Below are 24124 nucleotides of genomic sequence, written 5' to 3'. Positions count from 1 at the left end.
ATATTTCGTTCAGAAATACACGGTTTACTGCTTCATTACGATCAAGACACTCACCTGGCTTACAAACAATGAACCAATCCACCAACAATTGAACAAACAAAGACTAGCCTAACCACATAGCTGTCAAAAAGACTGCTATACCTGAAACAGAAGCTTCCTAAAAGAACCAGGACTGTAAGTAAAACCAACAGCAAATGGCCAGCCCAGAAATACAAGGACAAGGCGTCCTCCCACGACACTGCCACTCCCAGTCTGAAGAGAGTTTCATAAGTGGATGTGGTGCAGTAGGTGATCAATGGCCTGGTTCACCTCTCTGATGGGAGGACAGGGATCCCAGTCACCTCTCTGATGGGAGGACAAGGATCTTACATTCCTTTGGTGACAAGTATGAAAACCTGTATGGCACTATGCAGGTAGTGGAATAATAGTAATAGGGGGATACCTAACCTTCCATACTCTGACAGATATTCACATGTACACATTTATACCTTGTGGTCACTAAACAGCTGCTCTGGCACAGGGGGTTGAACTATGTATGGGTAATGTTTAAGATGGAAAGCCAGCAAGCCCTACCACATGATGAAAAAAGCACATGCCTTCACAGATACCAGAAAGTGAGATCAGTAGGCTAGACAGTCAGCAGTGGGGTGACCAGTGTTTCTGTACGACACACACACCTGGGAAGTAAAGGTAGAGCAGCTGAAGAAGCTAAAGGTGATGGAAATGAAGTGTCTGAGACAGTTTGTAGGTTGCACACTGTGGGACAGATGAAGAAATGATTACATTACAGCGAAGCCAAAGTAGATACAACTGTAGATAAGGACAAAAAGAACTGATTACGGTGGTCTGGGCACTCATTTTGTTTAGTAGAAGTAGCCTAGACTTGTGTTTACATCAATGTCAATCCAAGTCATGAAAATGGTTTAATCTGTGCATTCTGTGGACAGTACTGTGAAATGGATCCCAGTCCTACAACAATAGTATAATCATGCTCACATCATTCAGTCCAGCTCTCCCATTACACACACTCATTTGAACAGGTAAGGCTTTGCTTAACCCAACCCTGCAGAAAAAAAAGACAGCACTTGATTTGGATACATATTGCTCACACTGGAAAACAACTGATCAGACTCTAACCTTCATTTTATAGGGAAGATCTTTGAAAAGGTGGTATACATAAAGATGGATTCTTATTTAACATCTTATGGTATTCCGGATCCTTCTTGGGTTTCACAGCTACCTACAGTCAAGAAAATGTCCTCATTCTAATGATTATATAACATCCTGAAGGCAAGAGACTAACAGTTATATTCCAGCTGCAATGCTTTATTTCAGAGAGGCATCTGATGCTGTAGGCCATGAAATCCTGATTAAGTGCTTGAAGTTCTACTATGGCCTGGCTGGCACCATCCTAAAATGTTTCACGATTAAATATTCATTTCTAGCGGTGGATATCAATATTTAATTCTGGTGTTTTTCCTCTGGGATACTGGTTGCTGCAAGGCCCATTCCTAGCACTTCTTTTGTTTACAGTGTGTATATGCTACCACTTAAAGTCACCAAGGGGAAATGCTTTCACTGTCATCTTTAGCTGATGGCATTCAGCTTTACCTCTTCCTTTGCTCACAAATCTATTCCTTATTTTTCTACCCTAGGACTGCATGGATTCTATCCTTTAATGGATGACACAAATCTGGCTTAGGTTCAGCCCATTGTAGTCTGAGGTAATGTTAACACTAGTGACCATCCAAGCATCAGATTGTTTTTCCCTTCCACACTTATTACACAAGGGAAATACAGTAGAATTTGTCTTGTGTGTTTGCACTCTGGGAAGTTTTTTGATGATAGGTTAATGATGAAAGGAAGACAGTTAACACACTGTATTCCCTTAGTCAGGATACATCCTGGATCAGGCACCTAATTCTAACTTCAAACATGATGATCGATTTACTGGTATTATCATGTCAGTAGTGCAATAAATATCCTTTACCTCAGGCTTTTGATGGGCACCTTGCATAATGAAGCAGGTGCATAGTTCTGCAGCTAAGGCTATTGACAATGACATCTTGTACATAAAATGTCCGTTTTGTGGCATATTCTGTTGTTACCAATTACTGGTGTGTCTTTAAGGTTTTGACAGTTCCCTGTGTGCCCTTTACAAGCAGTGGCCTGCTTACTTAAAGTTATTAAGGTGCTGTCGCTAACCTTTTACCCAGGTGACGTACCTCATGTTTTCAGGTGAATGGCTACAGGTTGTTCCAAGGACCTGTAGCACTACAGGATTACCTTTTACCTACTTTGCTTCAGACCTTTTTAGTCCGCTACTTTCCTTGAGTCGGGCATGTCAGCAGCAATTTCCTTTATGAAGTACAATCTACATAGAATGTTTCTTTCCTTGTACAAGTTTAGTTATTTTATTCATTTATTTATTTATTCCTCCTTGTTTGAACTAGTTGGAACTACAATTGTAATTAATACTACTGGTTTGAGGTTATTTCAATTGTAACTGCCAAGATCTAGACACCAGAGTACTTTAAATTAATAAAATACATACTCCTTCAAAAATGCAACTTAGTTTATTTATTCTCTCTATAAATTAAACAAAAAGGCCTATGTATGTCTGTATACAAGATGGTAATGAACATTACTCACAGAACTCACTAATTAAAAAAAATGTACAATCACTACAGAAAATCTTAAATTAAGCAGCAGTTTGGAATACTCCTATCATTAATGTCGGACAGGAAAAACCCTGCTGCAAAAGAAAGTGCAAAAAGGGCATACAACGGTGAAGAAGGGGGAGCTATGGGAGAAATAGCCTTTAGCTGAAAAAGAAATTTCCCATCAGAACTGTTGCACCATCAAGTCATTTTTGGGTAAAACAATTTATAATGTTAACTATGATGCAGAAATATTAGAATTGTAAAAATGATTAACAAATTATGAAAATATGTTTCTCGGTTTCTTTTTGATTTGGACTCACTTTTTTGCTCCGTCACGCATCAACCTAGGGCAATCTACCCAGTGACTACATTCAGCCAACTCCAAACATCCCCAGACTTTATTGTTATGTGGTTGTGGCCAGCGTGGATCTTAAAGGTATCCTGGGGTCTGACCATCTTATCCGCTAGGGAAGTGACATTTTTGTTTATGGCCTACCCTTTTACTCCACTCTCCCTTGCCACTATCTGTGGTTGTATGCATGGGGTGGGAGCGCAATAAGGACTTGTGGCATTTCAAAGAATTTCACAACAGCAGCTCAGCTTACCCACCACTCTGTCCTCCTATCTGGCCAATGCACATCAACATTCCATGTCCCCATTCTCCACCAGGGTTCGTCACCAGAGATGTCCACATAGCAGCCTTCCACATCCAGGATGTTAAGACCTATCCCTCCTCGCGGCCCCATCAGACACTTGAACCGTTACTTGAATCCAGGGTCACAGTGAGGGCTTTATCCTTCTACTCCACCGAAACTGCCTAGATCTCTCATTTTTTTATGACATTGGTCCTGTCAAGTGAACTCTTGTTGTTTTTAAAACAGACTGAACACAACTCTACACTAACAGACTGACATTAATCCGCAATGAAATACATTGCTTTTTCTGCGAAAAGAGTGCCTGATCATACACAACTGTATCAGATGTAAAGTTAGTTGATAAGAAGATGCACATTTCAGTGCAACTTCTGGTATATACAGGCAAGTGACTGAGCAAGCAAAAAGTACAGTTTTGTACCTACCATAAAAGTAGATGTCCAATAGATATGCAACTGCAGTCCTTACATATGGGTTGTCCTGCCTCAGGCAGCCCTTCGGTCGGCCGGATTCCAAAGTCTGGGTCCGGCGTCGGCTGATGTCGCCTCTTCCCCGTCAGAGCGACTGGGGTATAAAAGCATCAGTCGACGCCATCTTCTTCAGTGTTTCTTGCCCCAGATGCCAGGTGCCCTCCAAAGAAGGCTAAAATTAGAGACTGGATAAAAAATTCCAGACATGCACAAAGTACAGTTTTGTACCTACCATAAATGTAGATGTCCGAACTGGATAGCATCTGCAGTCATAACAACTGGGTTGTCCTGTCGTCAGGCAGCCCTTCAGTCGGCCGGATTCCAAAGTCCGGGTCCGGCTTCGGCTGATGTCGCACTTCACCCGACGTCATCTCTGTTGGTCTTCGGGTATAAAGGCATCAGCCGACGCCATTTTCCTCAGTGTTTCTTGCCCCAGATGCCAGTAGCCCTCTTGAAGGCTAAAAATTTTGGATAAATGCCAATGTTTCCAAAAAGATAGTGGTAAACACAAAAAATAAGCATGTATGTACATATATACAACAAATACACCATAAAAGACTCCCCCCCACCAGCTAGCTATTAGGAGGGTAAACACCCTAGGAGTACCACAGAGGGGAAGGAGGGAGGGTAATCCTGACTGCAGATGCTATCCAGTTCGGACATCTACATTTATGGTAGGTACAAAACTGTACTATGTCCTTCATGGATGCATCTGCAGTCATAACAACTGGGTAGAATACCATAGCCAACTAGGGGAGGAGGAAGAAACTAGATTATGGTGTGTTTAGTATCCCTTGCAGTACAGCAGTGGCAAACCCTGCTCGGGATCTGGAATATAGAGGCAAATTATAATGCTTGGCAAATGTATGCACGGAGGTCCAAGTAGCCGCCTCAATAATGTCTTTGGTTGCCACTCCTCGTAAAAAGGCTGTGGTAGTGGCTGTTGCCCTTGTAGAATGAGGTCTTATGTTCTGTGGAATTGGTTTTCCATGGAAGGAGTAACAGAATCGTATGCAATTTCCTATCCATTTGGAGATTGTCTGTTTGGAAATAGCTTTTCCTTCCCTTCCTGTTGCATAGGCTACAAAAAGCTGATCAGTTTTTCTGCTACTTTTTGTTCTGTCCAGGTAGTAGCGTAGCTGTCTATGTACATCCAAGGTATGCAGTATTCTTTCCCTCTGTTTTGTGGGTTGGGAAAGAAGGTAGGTAGGTGGATTGCCTGGTTTAAAGACACTCTGGATACCACCTTAGGCATAAATGTAGGATTAGTCCTCATGGACACTCTATCTTGATGGAAGATTAGGAAGGGTTGTACTGCCATTAGGGCCTGGAGTTCAGAAACCCTCCTGGCTGAGGTTATTGCCAGTAGGAAGGCGGTTTTCCACGATAGATGCTGTAGGTCTGCTGTTGCTGCTGGCTCAAAGGGTGATAGTGTCAATTTTTCTAGCACAAAGTTCAAGTCCCAAGCTGGTAATGGTGGTTTCCTTGGAGGTTTTACATTCTTGATTCCTCTGAGGAACTGTCTGAGTAATGGGTGTGAAAAAACAGGTGGATCAAAGCTGTATTCTGCTGATATAGCTGATGCATGTATCTTGATGGAGGAGTAGGACAGGCCTGAATGTAGAAGTTCTGCCAGATACTCCAGAATGTTAGGCATATCTATGTTTGACACATCTTTTCCTCTTTCAGTACTCCAAATGACAAAACTTTTCCATTTTCCTGCATAGTTCCTTCTTGTTGAAGGTCTGCGGGCTTCAAGAATAATGTCTTTAACTCTTTGGGAAAGTTCTGGATCAGCTGCTGCTATCTGATGTTCCATGCAGTCAGTTGCAACGTTTTTAGGTTTGGATGCATGATGCTGTAGTTGTTCTGAGTTAACATTAAAGGCATCAGGGGTATTGGCCACATATTGTTCTGAGACATGCTCCTCAGCAGTGGGTACCAGTGTTGTCTTGGCCAGTTTGGAGCTATTAGGATTATCCTTGGACGTTCTTCCTTGATTTTTAGTAATACCTTGTGTATCAAGGGAAGAGGTGGGAATGCATATGCTGTTAGGCCTTTCCAGCTGAAGGAGAGCGAATCCACTTTCCATGCTAGTGGGTGGAATGTCCTTGTGCAGAACTTTTTGAGCTGGTGATTGAGAGGGGAAGCAAATAGATCTATCTGAGGCATTCCCCATTTCTTTGAGATGGTCTTGAAGATGTCCGGATGTAGCATCCATTCGTGGGCATCCGATGTGGTTCTGCTTAGAATGTCTGCTAGAGTATTTTCTTTTCCCGGTACAAATATTGCCTGTAACTGGATGTTGTAGCTGAGTGCCAGGTTCCACAGCTCCAAGGTCATTCTGCATAGGGGGTATGAATGGGTGCCTCCCTGTTTGTTGATGTACCACATGACTGTGGTGTTGTCTGTCCTTATCATCAACTGGCCCTCTTTGAGAAATGGTCTGAAGTTTTGGATTGCCAGTTTTACTGCCAGCATTTCTTTTAGGTTGATGTGCAGGTGAAGTTGATCCTGCGTCCACAATCCTTGCACGCATTTGTCCAGCATGTGGGCCCCCCATCCTAGGTCTGAAGCGTCTGTTGTGATGGTCTGGCTTGCTTGACATCTGCGAAAGGGTAGCCCTGGGTTTGACTGGCATGCTTGAGCCCACCATAGGAACTCCTGTTTTAAGCATGGAATTAGTGGAATTTCTGTTTCTAGGCTGTGCCTGTGTTGGGACCATAAATTCTTTAGGTACCACTGTAGTTTTCTCATATGTAGTCTGGCAAGTGGGACCAAGATTATGCATGATGCCATGAAGCCCAAGGCCTGCAGTACTTTTCTTGCTGTTAACTTGTTCTGTTTTGTTAGTGCCAAGAAGTAAAGAGGGAGTTCTCTTTGTTTTTCTGCAGTTAGGAAAGCCATTTGTTTTACTGTGTCCAATTCCGCGCCCAAGAATGTCCTTGTCTGGGATGGTATCAGCCTTGATTTTTGTAAATTGACTGTGTATCCCAGTGCTTGTAGCAAGTAAATGACCCTTTGTAAATCTGTTGTCAGCTTGCTTTTGTTGTCCCCTTGTAGCAGGCAGTCGTCCAGGTATGGGTAAATTTGAATTCCCTGAAGTCTGCAGTGGGCGATTACTGATGCCAGGCATTTTGTGAATACTCTGGGCAGTAGATAAGCCAAAGGGCAATGCTGAGAATTGATAATGCTCTGATCCTGCAAGAAATCTGAGGTATCTTCTGCAGATTGGTCGAATGGGGACGTGCAGGTATGCCTCCTTGAGATCTAGAGTTACCAGCCAAGACTCCTTGCCCAGCATGGGAAGAAGTTGCTGTAGGGTCAGCATTTTGAATTTTGGGACAATGATGTATGTATTTAAGGTGGACAGGTCGAGAATAGGTCTCCAACTTTTTCCTTTCTTGGAACTAGGAATAGTCTTGAGTAGAATCCCTTTCCTTGTTCTGTTTTTGGCACTCTTTCCACAGCTCTCATGTTTGCTAACTGCATTATCTGTTGTAGAGCCTCTGTTTTTTGATTTGGAGGTAGATTTGGCATTCCTCTTTTGACTGGTAAAGTGTGGAAGTGGAACCGGTAACCTTGATCTATGGTTTGTAAAATCCACTTGTCTTTTGTGATATAGTGCCAGTTCTTTGAAAATAAGGTTAATTTGCCGCCTAATGGAGCTGCTATTTGTTCCCTGGTAGGCGGATTTAGAGTTAAGTCACTGTGGCTGTGTTGTTGTAGTGGCAGTGGTTGTGTCTGTGCCTCTGTTGTTACCTTGCCACTGTCGTCCTCTGTAGGCACCTCCTCTGGATTGGTTTCTGCCTCTGGAACGTCTATTCCTGCCCCTTTGGGATCTTGTGGAGTCAGGAAAGGAACAAAATTTTGGCAGGCCAGTTCCTGCTAAACCTTGGGGGTTGGACCTGCAAGAAATCTTTAACCGTTTGAACAGATTTTGCCTTTTCTTCCATTTTCTTCATTACCTGCTGGGCAGGTGTACCAAACAAGCTGGTCTTATCCATAGGAGCATCTAATAACTTAGCTTTAACATGATCCGGTAAAGCTTGTTCCTTTAGCCATGCATGCCTTCTTATCACTGTGCCAGTCATGGCTGATCTAAATGAAGCCTCCAGTGCATCATAGCCACATTTTAAGGAATGGTTACTAACCTGTTGTATGTTATTTACCATTTCTAATACATATTTCTTATCAATTGATTCATCCGAGGATAGCTTTTTTGTTAACTGATCAAGCATAAACTCTTGGTATTGTATCATGTGAAACTGACAGTTTAAAGCTCTAGCTGAGAGAGTAGCTGAAGTGTAAACCTTTTGCCCCATCTGTCTAAAGACCTGGCTTCCCTTTCAGAAGGAATAGGGTTTTTAGCTGTGGTCGTGACTACTGCCTTGGGACCCTGGGATATAGTTTCGGGGTCTGCAAGTGGGGCCTTGTAAAGGTGGTGATGAGTGTCTGGTACCCTGTAAAATCTGTCTGGTTTGGCAGGGGCTGGAGGTAAAGAATCTGGTGCAGAGCAGGCATCATTGAAGGCATCATCCACTACAGAGAGCACAGGAGGTATAGCTAAGGGCCTGTGTTGTGGAAGGTGCAGAAAGGTTCTAAGTCTTTCTGGAGTCTGAGAAATCCTGCTGCTGCCATTGGAACTGCTCTCGCATGGCATGTAAGGTTTCCCCAAAGGAAAATTCTTCTGGTGGGGAGGCAGCTGGAATGGGTTCTTCAGCATCTGAGTCTTCAAAATTGGAGAAAGGAGCCTCTGGCTGGTCTGTTATGTCTGATTCATCAGCAGAATCATCAGAGGACACAGGCTCGGGGGGCTCTGCCCTAGGTCTCTTCTCTGGGGGCTGAGAGGCCCTGTCTGGGTGAGACTGAGATCCCCTAATTAATGAAATTAAATCTTCTGCCAGGGTAAGCATTTGTGAACTAGAAGAGGGCCGTGTTGTAGGGGGTTTAGCAGGCACTGTTCTAGCAGTTTTGGCTGCTTTGGCCCTGGCAAAGGCCTTAATGGACATGGCTGCTGGAGGCCTAGCAGCACCACGTGCTGGGGTAGACACATCCAAGGGAATGGTGTCTGATAAGTCAGTGGCAACCACCGTAGTGGATAAAATTTCTGAGGCCGATTCAAGAGAAGTAGCAGGGGCCTCAGTGGTAGTGATAGATTCTGCTGTATTTTGATCAGCTTTCTCGGTTTCGGCCGAAACCGAGACACTCGCGGTTTGCTTAACCATGGTTTCGGCCGAAACCGCGGACCGCGAGTGTCGGTCTTTATCTTTGCGTTTTTTAGCAGTTTGGGTAGTCGGAGGGTCCGACGGCATAATATACGCAAAATCAGAACCAAAAACTGTTCAGCAAACTCCGACCGACGCCTAAGCGTTCGTCGGTTGAAAGAAGCACAGGCCGAACAGGCTGCTACGTCGTGGGCTGGGCCTAAACAAGGCAGACAGTAAGAGTGGAAATCCTTATGAGGTATTTGTTTCCCACAGGTTAAACAATTATTAACTTTTTCTGACATCGGCTGAGGCAAGAAAGAGTCCCCAACGGGGTACTTAGCTTTAGAAGTCTTCGAAGTAGTATTCGGTAGAAGTAATCTCTGGATCCGACCGACCGGCACTTGCGAACAGCTTCTGCTTCGGGCGCCACGCGGCAAGAAAGACTGAGGAAAATGGCGTTGGCTGATGCCTTTATACCCGAAGACCAACAGAGATGACGTCGGGTGAAGTGCGACATCAGCCGAAGCCGGACCCGGACTTTGGAATCCGGCCGACTGAAGGGCTGCCTGATGACAGGACAACCCAGTTGTTATGACTGCAGATGCATCCATGAAGGACATCAGTAATAAACAGATACACCATAACAGGTTTCCCCAGCTAATTTGGAAAAGGGGAGTGGACCCAAAAAGGATAATTTACAGAGGGGTAGGATGGAGGGAAAACCTGACTGCAGTTGCATATCTATCAGACATCTACATTTATGGTAGGTACAAAACTGTACTATGTCCTTCAAGAATGCAACTGCAGTCCTTACATATGGGTTGAATACCATAGCCAAGCTGGGGGTGGTAGGATCTAAGATAAAGATGGTGTAGCTAAAATGCCCTGCAGGACTGCCGAAGCAAAGCCTGCTCGGGATCTGGAATATAAAGGCAGGTTGTAGTGTTTGGAAAATGTATGCACGGAGCTCCATGTAGCAGCTTCTAGAATGTCCTTTGTAGCCACCCCTCTTAGAAAGGCTGTGGAGGTGGCTATAGCTCTGGTGGAGTGTGGCCTGATATTGGCTGGCACACCTTTTCCATGGAAAGAGTAACAGAAACTGATGCAGTGTCCAATCCATTTTAAAATTGTTTGTTTGGAAATTGCCTTTCCTTGTACTCCAGCAGCGTAAGCTACAAATAGTTGGTCAGATTTTCTGTTGGCTTTTGTTCTGTCCAAGTAGTAGCGCAATTGTCTGTGTATGTCCAAAGTGTGCAGCAGCTTTTCTCCTTTATTTTGAGGATTGGGAAAGAAGGTAGGCAGGTGAATTGCTTGATTTAGAGACACCCTGGATATCACTTTTGCCATGAATGAAGGATTGGTTCTTAAAGAAACTCTGTCCTGATGAAAAATGAGAAATGGAGGTACTGCCATGAGGGCCTGTATCTCCGAGACTCTTCTTGCTGAGGTAATTGCCAACAGGAAAACTGTTTTCCATGAGAGAAATTGCAATTCTGAAGATGCTGCTGGCTCAAAAGGAGGGAGAGTTAATTTTTCCAACACGAAGTTGAGGTCCCATGCAGGCACTGGTGGTTTTCTGGGAGGTTTGATATTCTTAATCCCTCTTAGAAACTGTCTTAGCAAAGGATGTGAAAACACAGGTGGATCACTGTTGTATTTTGCTGGAATTGCTGAAGCGTGTATTTTTATGGAAGAATATGAAAGGCCATTATGTAGCATTTCTGCCAAGTATTCTAGTATCTGTGGGATGCTCATTACTGATGCATCCTGACCCTTGCTGGCATTCCAGATGTTGAATCTCTTCCATTTGGCTGAGTAAGTTTTTCTGGTGGAAGGTCTGCGTGCTTCCAGTAAGATCTCTTGAACTTTCTTGGAGAGAGAGATATGGGGAGAAGTCATGGAACCCTCCAAGCTGTCAGCTGTAATGTTTGCAGGTTGGGATGAAACGTCCTGTAATTGTGCTGAGTCAGAAGCAGAGGCCATGGAGGCAGGGGCCACGGCTTGGTGAGAGTTATGCTCCTTAGTAATGGATACCAGTGCTGTCTTGGCCAGTCTGGAGCTATCAAAATGCCTTTCGGTTGTTCTGCTTTGATCTTCAGTAACACCTTGGTCATTAATGGTAGAGGTGGGAATGCATAGATTGTTAGAGAGTTCCAGCTGAAGGAGAGAGCATCCATTCTCCAGGCTTGAGGATGGTGTGTCCTCGAGCAGAACTTCTTCAGATGATGATTGAGGTGTGAGGCAAAGAGGTCTATGTCCGGCCTCCCCCATGCATGAGTTATTTGTGAAAAAATGTCTGGAGGCAACATCCATTTGTGCGGATCCAAGATGTTTCTGCTTAGACTGTCCGCCAGAACATTGTCCTTGCCTGGAACAAACTGGGATTGCAACTGTATGTTCAGTTTCAGGGCCTTTTCCCAAAGAGCCATTGTTAGCCTGCAGAGGGGGTAAGAATGAGTGCCTCCCTGTTTGTTTATGTACCACATAACAGTGGTGTTGTCTGTCTTTATTAGCAGTTGACCTTGCTGAAGAAATTTTCCAAAGGCCTCGATTGCATGAATCACTGCCAACATCTCTTTTTGATTGATGTGTAGATGCACTTCCCGGGGTGCCCATTGCCCTTCATGTGCGCCCCCCATCCATGATCTGAGGCGTCTGTTGTAATGGTTTGGCTTGTTTGAGGTTTGTTGAAAAACATGCCTTTGTTTAGCTGGCTTGCTTGTGCCCACCACAAAAATTCCTTTTGTAGACATGGAATGAGTGGAATAATTGCTTCTAAGTTGTGGCTGTGTTGAGACCATAAACTTTTTAGGTACCATTGTATCTTTCTCATGTGTAGTCTTGCCAGTGGAATCAGAAGAATGCAAGATGCCATGAAACCCAGGGCCTGCAGGATTTTCCTTGCAGTCATCTGGGTGTGCTTTGCTAGGCTTTTGAAGTAATCTGGTAATTGTTCTTGTTTTTCTTCTGTGAGAAAAGCCATTTGTGAGTTTGTGTCCAGTTTGGCTCCTAGAAAAATTATTTGTTGGGATGGCAGTAGTCTTGATTTTTGAATGTTGACTGTGTATCCCAAAGCCTGTAGTAAGTGAATGACATAGTTCAAGTTTCTTATCAAGGCTTGCTTGCTGTCCGCTTGTATAAGGCAGTCGTCCAGGTAAGGGTATATTTGTATCCCCTGGAGTCTGCAGTGTGCAATTACTGATGCCAGGCATTTCGTGAATACTCTAGGCGCAGTAGATAAGCCAAAAGGCGATGCTGAGAATTGACAATGCTCTGACCCTGCAAGAAATCTGAGGTATCTTCTGCAACTGTGTCTGATTGGGACATGCAGGTATGCCTCCTTGAGGTCTAGAGTAACCAGCCAAGACCCCTTGCCCAGCATGGGAAAAAGTTGCTGTAATGTCAGCATTTTGAATTTTGGCACAATGAGAAAAATGTTTAGAGCGGACAAGTCCAGTATAGGTCTCCATTGCTTTTCTTTTCTTGGAACAAGGAACAGTCTTGAGTAGAATCCCTGGACTTGTTCCTGAGGAGGAACCTTTTCTATTGCTTTGATTTGTAGCAGCTTTGAAACTTGTATGAGTGCCTCTGCCCTTTGATTTTGTGGCAGGTTTGGCATGCCTTGTCTTGTTGGTAAGGTATGGAAGCGGAACCTGTAACCTTTGTCTATTATGTCCAGAATCCATTTGTCCTTTGTTAAAACGTGCCAATTCCTTGAAAATAAGGATAATTTTCCGCCTAAAGGTGCTTCTCTTTGAGCCTTGGTCGGCGGTGTCAAAGTCAAGTCATTGTGATTGTCCCTGTGGAGCAGTACAAGTCCCCGCGCCACTTCTCTGATTAGTTGGTTGCCATTGGCAGCCCCTGTAGGAGCCTCGGTATTGCCCTCTACCTCGAACACGCCTGTTTTTTCCCCTTTGGAACTTGTCAGTGTCTGGAAAGGACCAATTCTTCGAAGGCCAATTCCTGCTGAACCTTGGTGGCTGAACCTGGAGGAAATCTTTGACTGTTTGTACTGATTTAGCCTTTTCCTCAATTGATTTCAACACATCCTGAGCATTAGCACCAAATAGCTTGTGTTTTTCCAGAGGTGCATCTAGAAGCTTTACTTTAACATGATCTGGCAATGCTTGTTCTTTCAACCAAGCATGTCTGCGAATGACAGCCCCTGTCATAGCTGCCCTACATGAAGCTTCCAATGCATCATAACCACACTGTAGAAAATGATTGCAAACCTGCTGAGTATTATGAACCAAATCCTGCAAGGCCATTCTATCTAAAGGCTCAGGAGAGGCTAACTTTTTCTGCAAATCATCCATCAAGAAATCCTTAAAGAGATGTTTATGAGTTTCAGGAACCCTGTAATATCTGTCTGGCTTGACAGGAGCAGGAGGGAGAGAATCAGGAGAAGCACTCGAGTCTGAGTACACATCATCCAATACATCTAACACAGGTGGAATAGCTAAAGGCCTGTGCTGGGGTAACTTAAGGAAAGTACGAAGCCTTTTCCTGGAGTCGGAGAAATCCTGGCCCTGCCACTGAAAATGCTCACTCATGGAGTGGAGAATTTCCCCGAAAGAAATATCCTCAGGAGGAGAGGCAGAGGGAATAGATTCATCAGCATCAGAATCCTCGTAGGCCTGGAAGGATTCTTCCTGGGAATCTGAATGACCTGAGTCGCCAGAGGCTTCATCTGAGGAAAAGTATCTGTCTGCTCAACCCTAGGCCTTTTGTCTGCAGGCGGCTGAGAACCCCTGTCTGGATGAGCCTGAGTGCCTCTGATTAATGAAATAAGATCTGCAGCTAAAGTCATGATCTGTTTATCAGAAGTGGGACCCTGAGAAACAGATTTAGGAGGGAGAGACTTAGCCTGGTTGGCAGCCTTAGCACGTGTGTAGGCCTTGATGGACATAAACACTGGAGGCCTAGCTGCCCCACGTGCAGGAGTAACTTTGTCCACCAGTATGGTGTCAGGCAAAACTTGGGTTTCGGTTTCAGGAGGAAAATCAACAACCGGCACCGGGGAAGCCTCCGGGACCGAAGTATGCGGTAAAGCGGTGTCGTTGGTCTGGAGCGGTTGAATTACTGCCTCCGAGGAGACCGATGCACTCGCGGTAGGTTTTGGCATGGTGTCGGTGGAAGTCGCGGGCCGAGAATGTCGGTCCCGGTCCTTCCGTTTTTTGGTAATAAGTGATGTCGGTTGTTCCGACGGCATGATATAGGAGTAATTTTCCCCAAAAAAGTCTTCAGCAAATTCTGCCCGGCGCCTGAGTGTGTGCTTATTGAAGCAAGCACAGGCCAAGACGCTGTGGTCTGGGCCAAGGCAGGGAAGGCAGTAAGAATGGAAGTACTTATGAGGTATTTGTTTACCACAAGACAAACAGTTATTAACTTTTGCAGTTTTATCTGACATCGGCTGAGGCAAGAAAAGGTTCCCCAATGGGGTACTTAGCTCTTTGATGACCGGTAACTGAAAACACAGGAACTGACCGACCGGCACTTGCGAACTGCTTCTGCTTCGGGCACCGCGCGGCAAGAAAGACTGAAGAAGATGGCGTCGACTGATGCTTTTATACCCCAGTCGCTCTGACGTCAGAGAAGAGGCGACATCAGCCGACGCCGGACCCAGACTTTGGAATCCGGCCGACCGAAGGGCTGCCTGAGGCAGGACAACCCATATGTAAGGACTGCAGTTGCATTCTTGAAGAACATCAGTTAAATGCTGCCATATGTGAAGCATACCCTGTAAAGTGTAATTACCAGAACAACAACATGTGCTTCTTACACAGTTTGTTTTAAGGTGTTTCTACAGGATGATGATGTAGTAACCTTGTAATACATTCTCTCTCTCTGTACTTTTAGGGATAATCAGTTCGCATAAACCTAATGTCATGCAATAATCTCTTTACAAGCCACTGGCTGAAAGAGAGAAACAAAATGGGATGTTTCAGGCACAGTTGGAATACATGTTTTCTACAGGATGACACTTCTTCTGTGTAATACAGTCAAACTTTATTTCGAAATACTTTACTAATGGTAAGTGTGATGTCACTTGGGAAAGTACTTACATTCTCCAACAAGTGATGTCGCTAAAGAAAACAAAGGGGGAATCACACATGCAGCTTTTTATATTCAATTTCCATTAGATGCACCTACTCACAATGCTCTAAGGAAAGGGGAAGAAATATAACTGATGTACTAGCACAGTGACACAGTGATTGTTTTTCTTCCTACATGGAAAAAACAGCACACCCTTGCTTTTCAGTTAAATCCAGGATGGCAAGCACAAAAGTCTAACAGACTAAAAGGCACCTCAAACTAGGTCTATGGCACTAAAGGTCCTACATGGAGAAACATTTTTGGATTATATAAGGACCATCAATCCATCTACTTTAACCTAATCTTGTAATTACATGTGCAAGGATGATATACTGATCACCACTGTGCAACTACTGGTGAAGCCAGACTTACTCATGATGGCAAAGTCAGTGTAGAAAGCTTTCATTAGAAGGAGGTAAAACGGTTTCACCACCAACCATGTTGTGATTACCACTTTTCTAAGAGGGTTTGTTTTTTAAAAAAATATATTCCTTACCTTTTTGAAATAAGTCTGTTGTATAACTACAGTATGCAGACAACCTCTTATAAAAAAAAAAAAAAAAGGCAGAGAGGAGACATCTGTCAGAAGCACTGCATATACATACATACCTATATGGTGAGATATAGCACTATTCATACTCAGCAGATGAGGCAAGTCTGGCTTGTACTGCACAGTGTGGCAGTCGGTGTTTGCAAATTCAGGACTCAGGTAGCCATACTTGTGTGCTTTACAGGAGGTACAGAAATACAAAAGGTGTAGCAGGTAACTTTTAAAATTCAACCAGATATTTCTTAGCATTGCTTTTTTCTCTCTGATTCAAACCTCAATACACAGTGAAAGAACCACAGCCTGGAGATAACTAGGGGCCTTCTGGTGACATTGGAATGTATATAACTGAGGTATTGCCTAATGTTTAAGCATCGAAGCTTTCAAACTCTGCATAAGGTTGTCTCTTGTTGTAAATATGAAGCCCAGAACACTGTGCTTGTATTAGCAAAGCAATATAAAAGTCTGCATGAACAATATGTATATTTGTTTTACAGTGTTTGAGGTTTTTTGTCCATACTCTGAGGCATAGCTAATTTGGAATTAGTGTACTTAAAAGTTCAGGGGTATGGAAGCAAAGCCCCTTCAAGGAGAGATTCGGGGGGGGGGGGGGTCAGACCATTCTACACTGAGGTGGAGGTTTTTTTTTTTTTTGCTGTTGTTTTGTTTAGTATTTCTGTAGGTTTTTCTTCAGTTTTAGTTATTATTACAAATGGCGCTGCCAATTATAAAGCAGTTTTACACAGGAAAGCTGATTTAAATAAATGTAAATAAATGCATTTTACCTGTGCTTTTGAGCATTGTGCATATACAAAAAATCTTTTAAGGGTTTTGTATGCAGAGGTTATATCATTTCATTGGGCTTTTTAAGAAATGTTTGTTATTAATTGATAAACTTTTCTGATTGGTGTAACTTAACTGATGTTGAGTATATTAGACAACCTATGTCGGTGTGTTTTTGGTTCTGATGAAGGCTTCTGTGTAAAGCTGAAAGCGCTTAACCTTTGTGAGATTCATAGGTTCAAAAGTTGGTACTAGGCTATCAGACCTAGGGCCTACACAAGCCTAGCCATAAAAATTCCCTGGTTATTTCTTTCTACAATATTTACTTCCTTGGACCCCTGTCTAGCAGGGCGACTGACGTGATCCCTGGGGTGAATTTCCTATCTCCCATCCAATCGTCAAGTTTCCTTTTGAAGAGGGCCAAAGAGGCGCTCTGCTTGACATGTATGGACAGTCTATTCCAGAGTCTGGGGACTCTCTGGGTCAGGAACCTATCCCTCCAGCATGTTTTTTTCATTGTGATGACTAGGTTTAGATCCCTGGAGTGTGCGGCTCTGAGGGATTGGCATTTCTTTAAGTGTAGCATGTCCAACAGCTCTGTGTCTGACATGACCTTGTATGTTAAGCAAAGATCACCTCTGAGTAGACGATATGCGACAGAGTATAGCTGGAGTTTTTTTTAGACAGTCAGCATAGGGCATCTGCTTTAGGCTTGTGATTCTTTTAGTGAGGTATTTCTGCAGCTTTTCCAGTTGTTGCAGATGTCTTGAGAGGTACATACCAAATGGGGCGTTGTATTCTATAATGGGTCTAATGAAGAATGAGTACAGCAGGACAATGACCTCCATTTTTCCTGGATGAAAAGCCCTTAGTGATGAGGTGTGCCACATAGAAAGATTTCCTGACTGTTGTGGCGATGTGGTTATCGAAGGTGAGACCACTGTCCACCTGTGTCCCTAAGTCTCTTATCACACTTTCGGTGTTTAGTGTATTGCCACCTATGTGGTAATTCATGGTACATGTTTTTTCCCAAAGGGGATAACTATACATTTCCTGGCATTGAGCTTGAGCCCATGGCTCTGGCACCAACCATCTGTTTTCTCTAAGGCCCTTTTGTAGAATATCCACATCGTTTGGGGATTCAATAATGGCTCCCAGTTTGCAGTCATCTGCGAACTTTGTTAGCCAGAGTCCCTTGGTGTTGGCCTGTACTTCAGAGAAGTAGATGCCAAACAAGAGCGGTCCCAGGACTGAACCCTGAGGTACTCCACTTGTCTGGAGCTGGATTTGTAGTCAGCTACTTTTACAGTGTGGGTTCTGTCAGTAAGCCAGTTGGCAGCCCATCAAGTGACGTAGGGATTAATGCCCAGCATAGTAAGTTTATCTAGGATTCCAGAGTGGAGGATGGCGTTGAAGGCCTTGCAAGGTCCAGATAGGCTGTGTGGACCGCCTTACCCTCGTCCACAGCTCTGGAGACTGATTCGAAGAAGTCAATCAGGGCCAAGAGACAAGATCAGCCCTTCACGAACCCAAACTGGGTGGGGGTTCAGTGTTTGAACGTTGCCAATGTCTTTGTTTATAAGTTCCATGATAATACGTTCCATGGCCTTGCAGAACAGGCTCGTCAGACTGATGGGGCGGTAGTTCCCTGGATCCAAGGTAGATTCCCCCTTGTGGAGTGGGATAACTGTAGCTGTGTGCCACTCAGTGGGCATGAAGCCTGAGGCGAGTCTATGATTAAACATGACACTTAGGTGAAGTGCCAGTTCATTTTGTAGTTCATGTAGTACACAGCCCGGGATGTCATTTGGTCCCATGGATGCTGTATTCTTAGCTTTGGAGAGCGTGTTTTTTACCTGTGTGACCCTTATTACCGGAATTTGGCAATCTTTTGATATGAGATGGGCCCTTTAGGGGGTAAGGGGGGGGGGTGAAGTTGGCACTGAATCGATCTGCCAGGATATTAGCAATATCCTTGGGAACAGTATATTTAATGCCATTCTGCTGTAGCTCAGAGCAGATCTGAGCATTTCCATTTAGATTCTTGACAGTTATAGAATGCCTTGTGGTTGTCTTTGGAATCTTTGTCAATTTTATTTTCGTAACTAGCTTTGGAGGATTTTATGAGGGATCTTAGCTTCTTACTGAGGCTTGTAAGGGAGTTTTTTGCATCATGGGATTTTCCTCTTTTCTGCAACAGTTTCTTCCTTTTGTTGTAAAGTTTGTTTATGGCAGGGGACCACCAGATTGCCTTCTTTTTTTTGGAGGAGAGCATCTTGGTTCTATTTGGGATGGCACGATTCATGCACGAGTGGATGTGCTTGTACAGTTCCTTAGTGTAGGATTCAGCAGTCGAACTTTCAGTTCCCGTCTGCATGGGTGTCATGAAGTTTGTAACTTCTGACTTGAGTAGCATGAAGTTGGCTTTGGAGAAGTTTTTTATGGAGGTTTCCTTACTGGGGGGTGGGGGAGGGATGTGGATGTCAAGGGTGATTAGCTTATGTTCAGACCTGACCAAAGAGGGGGTGACCATAGGTGTGGAGCATCAATTTCCCATGTTGGTAATGACCAGGGCTAGGACATTGGAGCCCCTGGTGGACTATAATTTAGTTGATACAGGGATTTGTAATTTATGAATTCCAAGAACTGTTGGACAAAGGTGTTGGTACACGAGTAATTTGCCCAGTTAATGGCAGGATAGTTGAAATCACCCAGTATTAGGGTTTTTGGTTGTATCTTAATATTTTCCAGTATGTTCAGAAAGGTGTAGTGAGAATCTTGGGGCATGGTGGGGGATCTGTAGCAAGCTACAATTTGGATTGCAGTCTTACCTAGTGTTAGTTGCACCTGGAGAATTTATTTATTTATTTATTTTACATTTGTTTACCGGGCTAGTCTAGCTGGATACATGTCCATTTTCAGTAGAGGCCCGGGGAGAAAAGCTCCAAGAAGAAGGTACAGATAACATAATAGATGCTAAGACAATAAAAATTACTATAGGCTTTACATATATTTGAAATAGAGATAAAAATAAAACAATTGGCTATACATGTAGTTGAAATAGAGAATAAAAATACAACAATTGGCTTTACACACTATATAAAACAGGCACAGAACTTAAGTAAATAATCTCACATGCTTCAATTGCAATTGTCGTCCTAGAGGGAAGTGGTGGAATTCTGGGGTGGTACAGGCCTGGACTTTTTGTTAGTCAGGTTTGGTACAGGGGCACAGCCAGTGTGACTCGAGGAATTTCAGATGCATTGTGTTGGGCAACTAGCCTGGTGGTGTGAATATCCTCAGTGAATATGGACACTCCTCCACCTTTAGTGTTTCGATCCTGGTTTGGTGGTCGAAAAGTATGGTAAGACTTGTAGCCTGGTATTGCAGGGATGCTCTCTGGAGCCTTGAACCAGGTCTCAGTTACTGCACAGATATCGATGTTCTCCATTTTTAGGAGTGCCTCAAGAGAGTGCATTTTGAGGTTTAGACTTCTAGCACTGAGTAGCATTACCTTCAGATTTTGCATGCTTGTACCTGCTACAGTGGTGGGTTTGTCCTTTGAACTTTGCCTATAAAAGGCACTATAGGGGTGGCAAGAGCCTTAGCCAGTAACCTGAATCCCAGGGGTGACAGGTGCAGACCATCTGTGGCAAAGCATCGTGGTCTGTCGATCATATCTTCCCAGGCAGACAGATACTGGATACCCTTTGAATGACACCAGAAGCTTAGCCAATTGTTGAAGTCAATCATTTTGTCCTTATACTGTGGTATCATTCTGGGCGAAGGCAGGATGCTACTCAGGGCTAGGGTCATACCTGCCTGGGCCACATGATCCGAGAGCTCTTCCATGTCTCTTTTCATGTAGTCCAGGGAGGTACGTTTCAAGTCATTCACTCCAACATGGACAATGACAGAGTCATATTTGTACTTGGTGTGGAGTGACTTGAGTGCATGCATTATGTGGTGGATCCTGGCACCCTGTATGTATTGTTCCCAGAATTCCCATTTTTCATATGTAGTTTGTTCTTTTTTTAAAAGATCTCAGATCCAGTTGTTTTATCTCTGTTGCTATATTCACCACTTCTAATATAGCTGGTTTAGATTTTGATTTCCACTGTTTAGTAACTGTGTTTTTGGCAGCCACCATAATTAGAGACAGCAAGGCCTTACCATGCCTAGACAATTCTGATTCTGCATCAGAAAAATCATTGCCTTCATCACACCAATCTGTCCACCCTGTATCTCCAACAGTACATCGTGCAGGGAATCCTTAACCTTTGCCAACCCACTGCACTCCCAGAAAATATATTCACAATTACCTCCGTCTTTACCCTTCACACCTCCAACATTTGCTATTTACCTGACGAAAAACTCTCTGGCGTCTACTTGGGGTATAAAAATATCTACGTAAACAATTCCAAGCAAAAATCTTAAAACTTCTAGATTTGTTGCATATTTGGGAGCAATACACTCCCAGAAAACCTGGACTAAAACTAAACCACCATCTTTCTTCAAAAATACAGACAACTGAGGAACCTTGCAAATGCAAAAAAAACATACAACTAATGACAAAAAGTTGTACTATAGCTCTGCTCAGCTTAACAACAAATCCAATCCTCGAAACTTTTGGTCAACTCTTAACAACATCCTCTATCCTGGAAAGCCCTCTAATCCCTCCCTATACCCTAACTCTTCCTCTCAGGAAACAGCTACCCTCCTCAATAAACATGTTGTCTCTTCCATCCAAAATCTGGTAACCTCTAAGCCAAACGCTACTTCGAAACCCACCTCTCCAAGTCCCACTAACACAACTTTGTTTTCTTTTGAGCCAGTTCCCATTACTTACATCAAATCTCTACTACTCAAGCTAAAACCTTGCTCTCCTTCCACTGACAATCTATCTCCTACATTCCTCAAACTTGCTGCTGACTCAATTGCCTATCCTGTATCTACACTAATTAATCGATCTATTCTGGAATCAACTGTTCCCACCCTTCAGAAATCTTTCTTCACTATCCCTCTTCATAAAGGTGGAAACTCCACTGACCTCTCAAACTACCGACCCACTGCCATTCTGTACCCCCTCGCCAAGATACTAGAAAAATGTATTCACTCACAGCTTCTCAATCACCTCCTCACACACCACTTACTTACCCCTACCCAACATGGCTTTCGTCCTCACCACAGCACCGCCACCACTGCCCTCCTCTCCTTCACTCATATCTTTGCAGAGGCCCTAGACAAAAATAAACTAATTTCCTGTCTCTTCCTAGATCTCTCCAAAGCCTTCGATACTCTCTCTCATCCTCTACTACTATCCAAACTCGCAAATCTCCACCTATCCCCCTCCACACTTGCCTGGTTTAATAGTTACCTATCTGGCAGGGAACAATCTGTCAAATGGCTCTCATCCTCCTCACCTTTCCTTCCCATCTCCACTGGTGTTCCCCAAGGCTCCATCTTGGGACCCCTTTTGTTTAACATCTTCACCAATGATCTTTACACCTCATGCAAAGAATCCTCCCTTATTCAGTATGCTGACGACTCCACACTTATATCCATCTCAAATAACATTCCTGAACTACACTCCCTGACCCAACAGGCACTACTATCCACTGAACAATGGCTCTCTCACAACCTATTGATCCTAAATCCCAAAAAGACCAAACTCCTACTTTTCCTTCCCTGTTCTCTTTCTCATCACAAAACCTCCTTTTTTATTACATCTTCTAACAGTACAAACATCCAACCTGACACCCACACAAAACTCCTAGGGGTCATTATCGATGATAAACTCAAGTTCAACCTACACATACTCCAATGTATAAAAAAAAAAAAAAAAAAACAGAAACTAGGTCTGCTATATCGGAACAAAAAATTCCTTACCCCTGAATCCAGACTTACCCTGGGCCAGGCACTCCTCCTCCCCACCCTCTTATACGCCGCCCCAGTTCTTACCAATATCCAGGCCTCCACTCTAAACAAACTGCAACAGACTTACCATACAATAGCCAGATTCATTACCAACTTCCCCATACAACTCACACCACTGCATTTCTTTAAACTCTCTTCAATGGCTTGAACTTCCCCAGTTTCTGCTATCTCATCAATTTCATATGCTACACTCTATTCTTTATAAACCCTCTTTCTGTCCATCTCTATCTTCCTTAGTCTCCATCTACATCCCATCCCGGACCCTCCGTACTTCTAACCAACAATTACTTGATATCTACCACCCAAAAAGGTCAGTAGACAAACTACTCTACAATCACTCCCTTGCTCATGCCTGGAACAAACTTCCCCTTGACTTACGTTCAATCTCCCACACCTCACACTTTAAAAATGAACTAAAAGCTTATTTTCTCAATTCCAGAACCTGCCCTTGCCATGACCCTACCTAGTCTTCCTTCCCTTTATGTACCCTCAAAACGACCATACTTAGTACCTCATTACACCTCTCTCTCCAATGTGTCTACTACGCATTTGCACAATTTTATACAAACAAAAAATGTTTATTGTTGACCTATTGAACTATATCAATGTAAAATTGTTACTTAGCTTCTTTTTAATGCAACTTTAACTTTATGCATGTAAACCAACATATGTGAATTGTTTTGCTATAACTGCTACTATATCAATATTGTTTAAAATTGTACTGGTTTTAAAATGTATTACTGGAGCTTTTCTCCTCGGGTCTCCACTGAAAATGGACCACAAGCCCAGTTGGACAAACCCGGTTAACAAATGTCAAAAAATAATAAATAAATAAATACATATATCTGCCCCTTGTTTCCTTGTGAACTGCTTATCCAATCTCTCTTCCCACTCCTTTCTAACTTCCTTTGATTGATTCTTATAGTTATACAATATTTTATATGTTCTACCTATTCGATTTTTTAATGGCAGCTTCTGTTCTAGATTCTACTAAAAACACTACTATTGCTAGTCTTTCATTTAGGACTCGCCTATTTCTTTCTCTTTGCCTATACTCTGATATCAATCCTTGACAGGGAAGGCAATCTCTAACCTGCAGTCCAAATAAATTCTTGGCATCTTCTCATTCTATTATCATTTCTTCTCTAGTTATTTATGCCCAATACCTTGGTTCCTTTGCCAGCTTTCTCCAACAAATTCCAGCCCCCTCTTACCTATTGTCTATATCCCTAATTACAGTTATCCCTAGCGGCAAAATCTCCTTTCTCCATTCCCATGCTGGCTTAGTTCTTAGAGCACTTTCTGCTACTTTTCGGACATAACATTCTGTATGATTACTGTTATTCTCCTTAAAGGCCTACATCCAAAATCCCAGTCTCCCCTTGTTTCTTGAGCTTCCCCCCTGTTTCAACATCATCCCTTTCCACTTTGAATTATAGTTTTATCCTTGTGCTATGTATAGGAGACTTAAATGTGTAGCTCTGAAATACCCCTTCAAATTAGGCAATCCCAATCCGGCCTGTTCTACTGGAAGAATCAGCGTATCCCACTTGACTCTTGCCATCTTCCCTTCCCAAATAAAGTCCTTCAGCTCTTTATTAATTGCTATCCACCACTTCTCCTCTGGCTGATAAAAATATGCCTGACCTGTGTACAAGACTAAAGGGACTAAAAACATTTTGACTGCTTGTATCTTACTATTCACATCTATACAACAAAGCTTCTATTTTCTCAGTTTTTATATTATGTTTTGTTTAGACTCTTC

The 24124-nt window shown here is 43.3% G+C and overlaps 1 protein-coding gene across 1 annotated transcript in view; it reads right to left on the bottom strand.

Annotated features, from left to right (window-relative positions):
- ERGIC1 (endoplasmic reticulum-golgi intermediate compartment 1) overlaps nucleotides 1–24124 on the bottom strand; it is an 864031-nt gene that overhangs the window by 283628 nt on the left and 556279 nt on the right. The window lies entirely within an intron of this gene.

The sequence above is a fragment of the Protopterus annectens genome, chromosome 4.part0 (assembly GCF_019279795.1).
Source record: "Protopterus annectens isolate FY-2018-M chromosome 4.part0, PAN1.0, whole genome shotgun sequence".
Lineage (NCBI taxonomy): Eukaryota > Metazoa > Chordata > Ceratodontiformes > Protopteridae > Protopterus > Protopterus annectens.
Note: the sequence above shows the minus strand (reverse complement) of the source record. Positions and strands in the feature narration are given on the sequence as shown.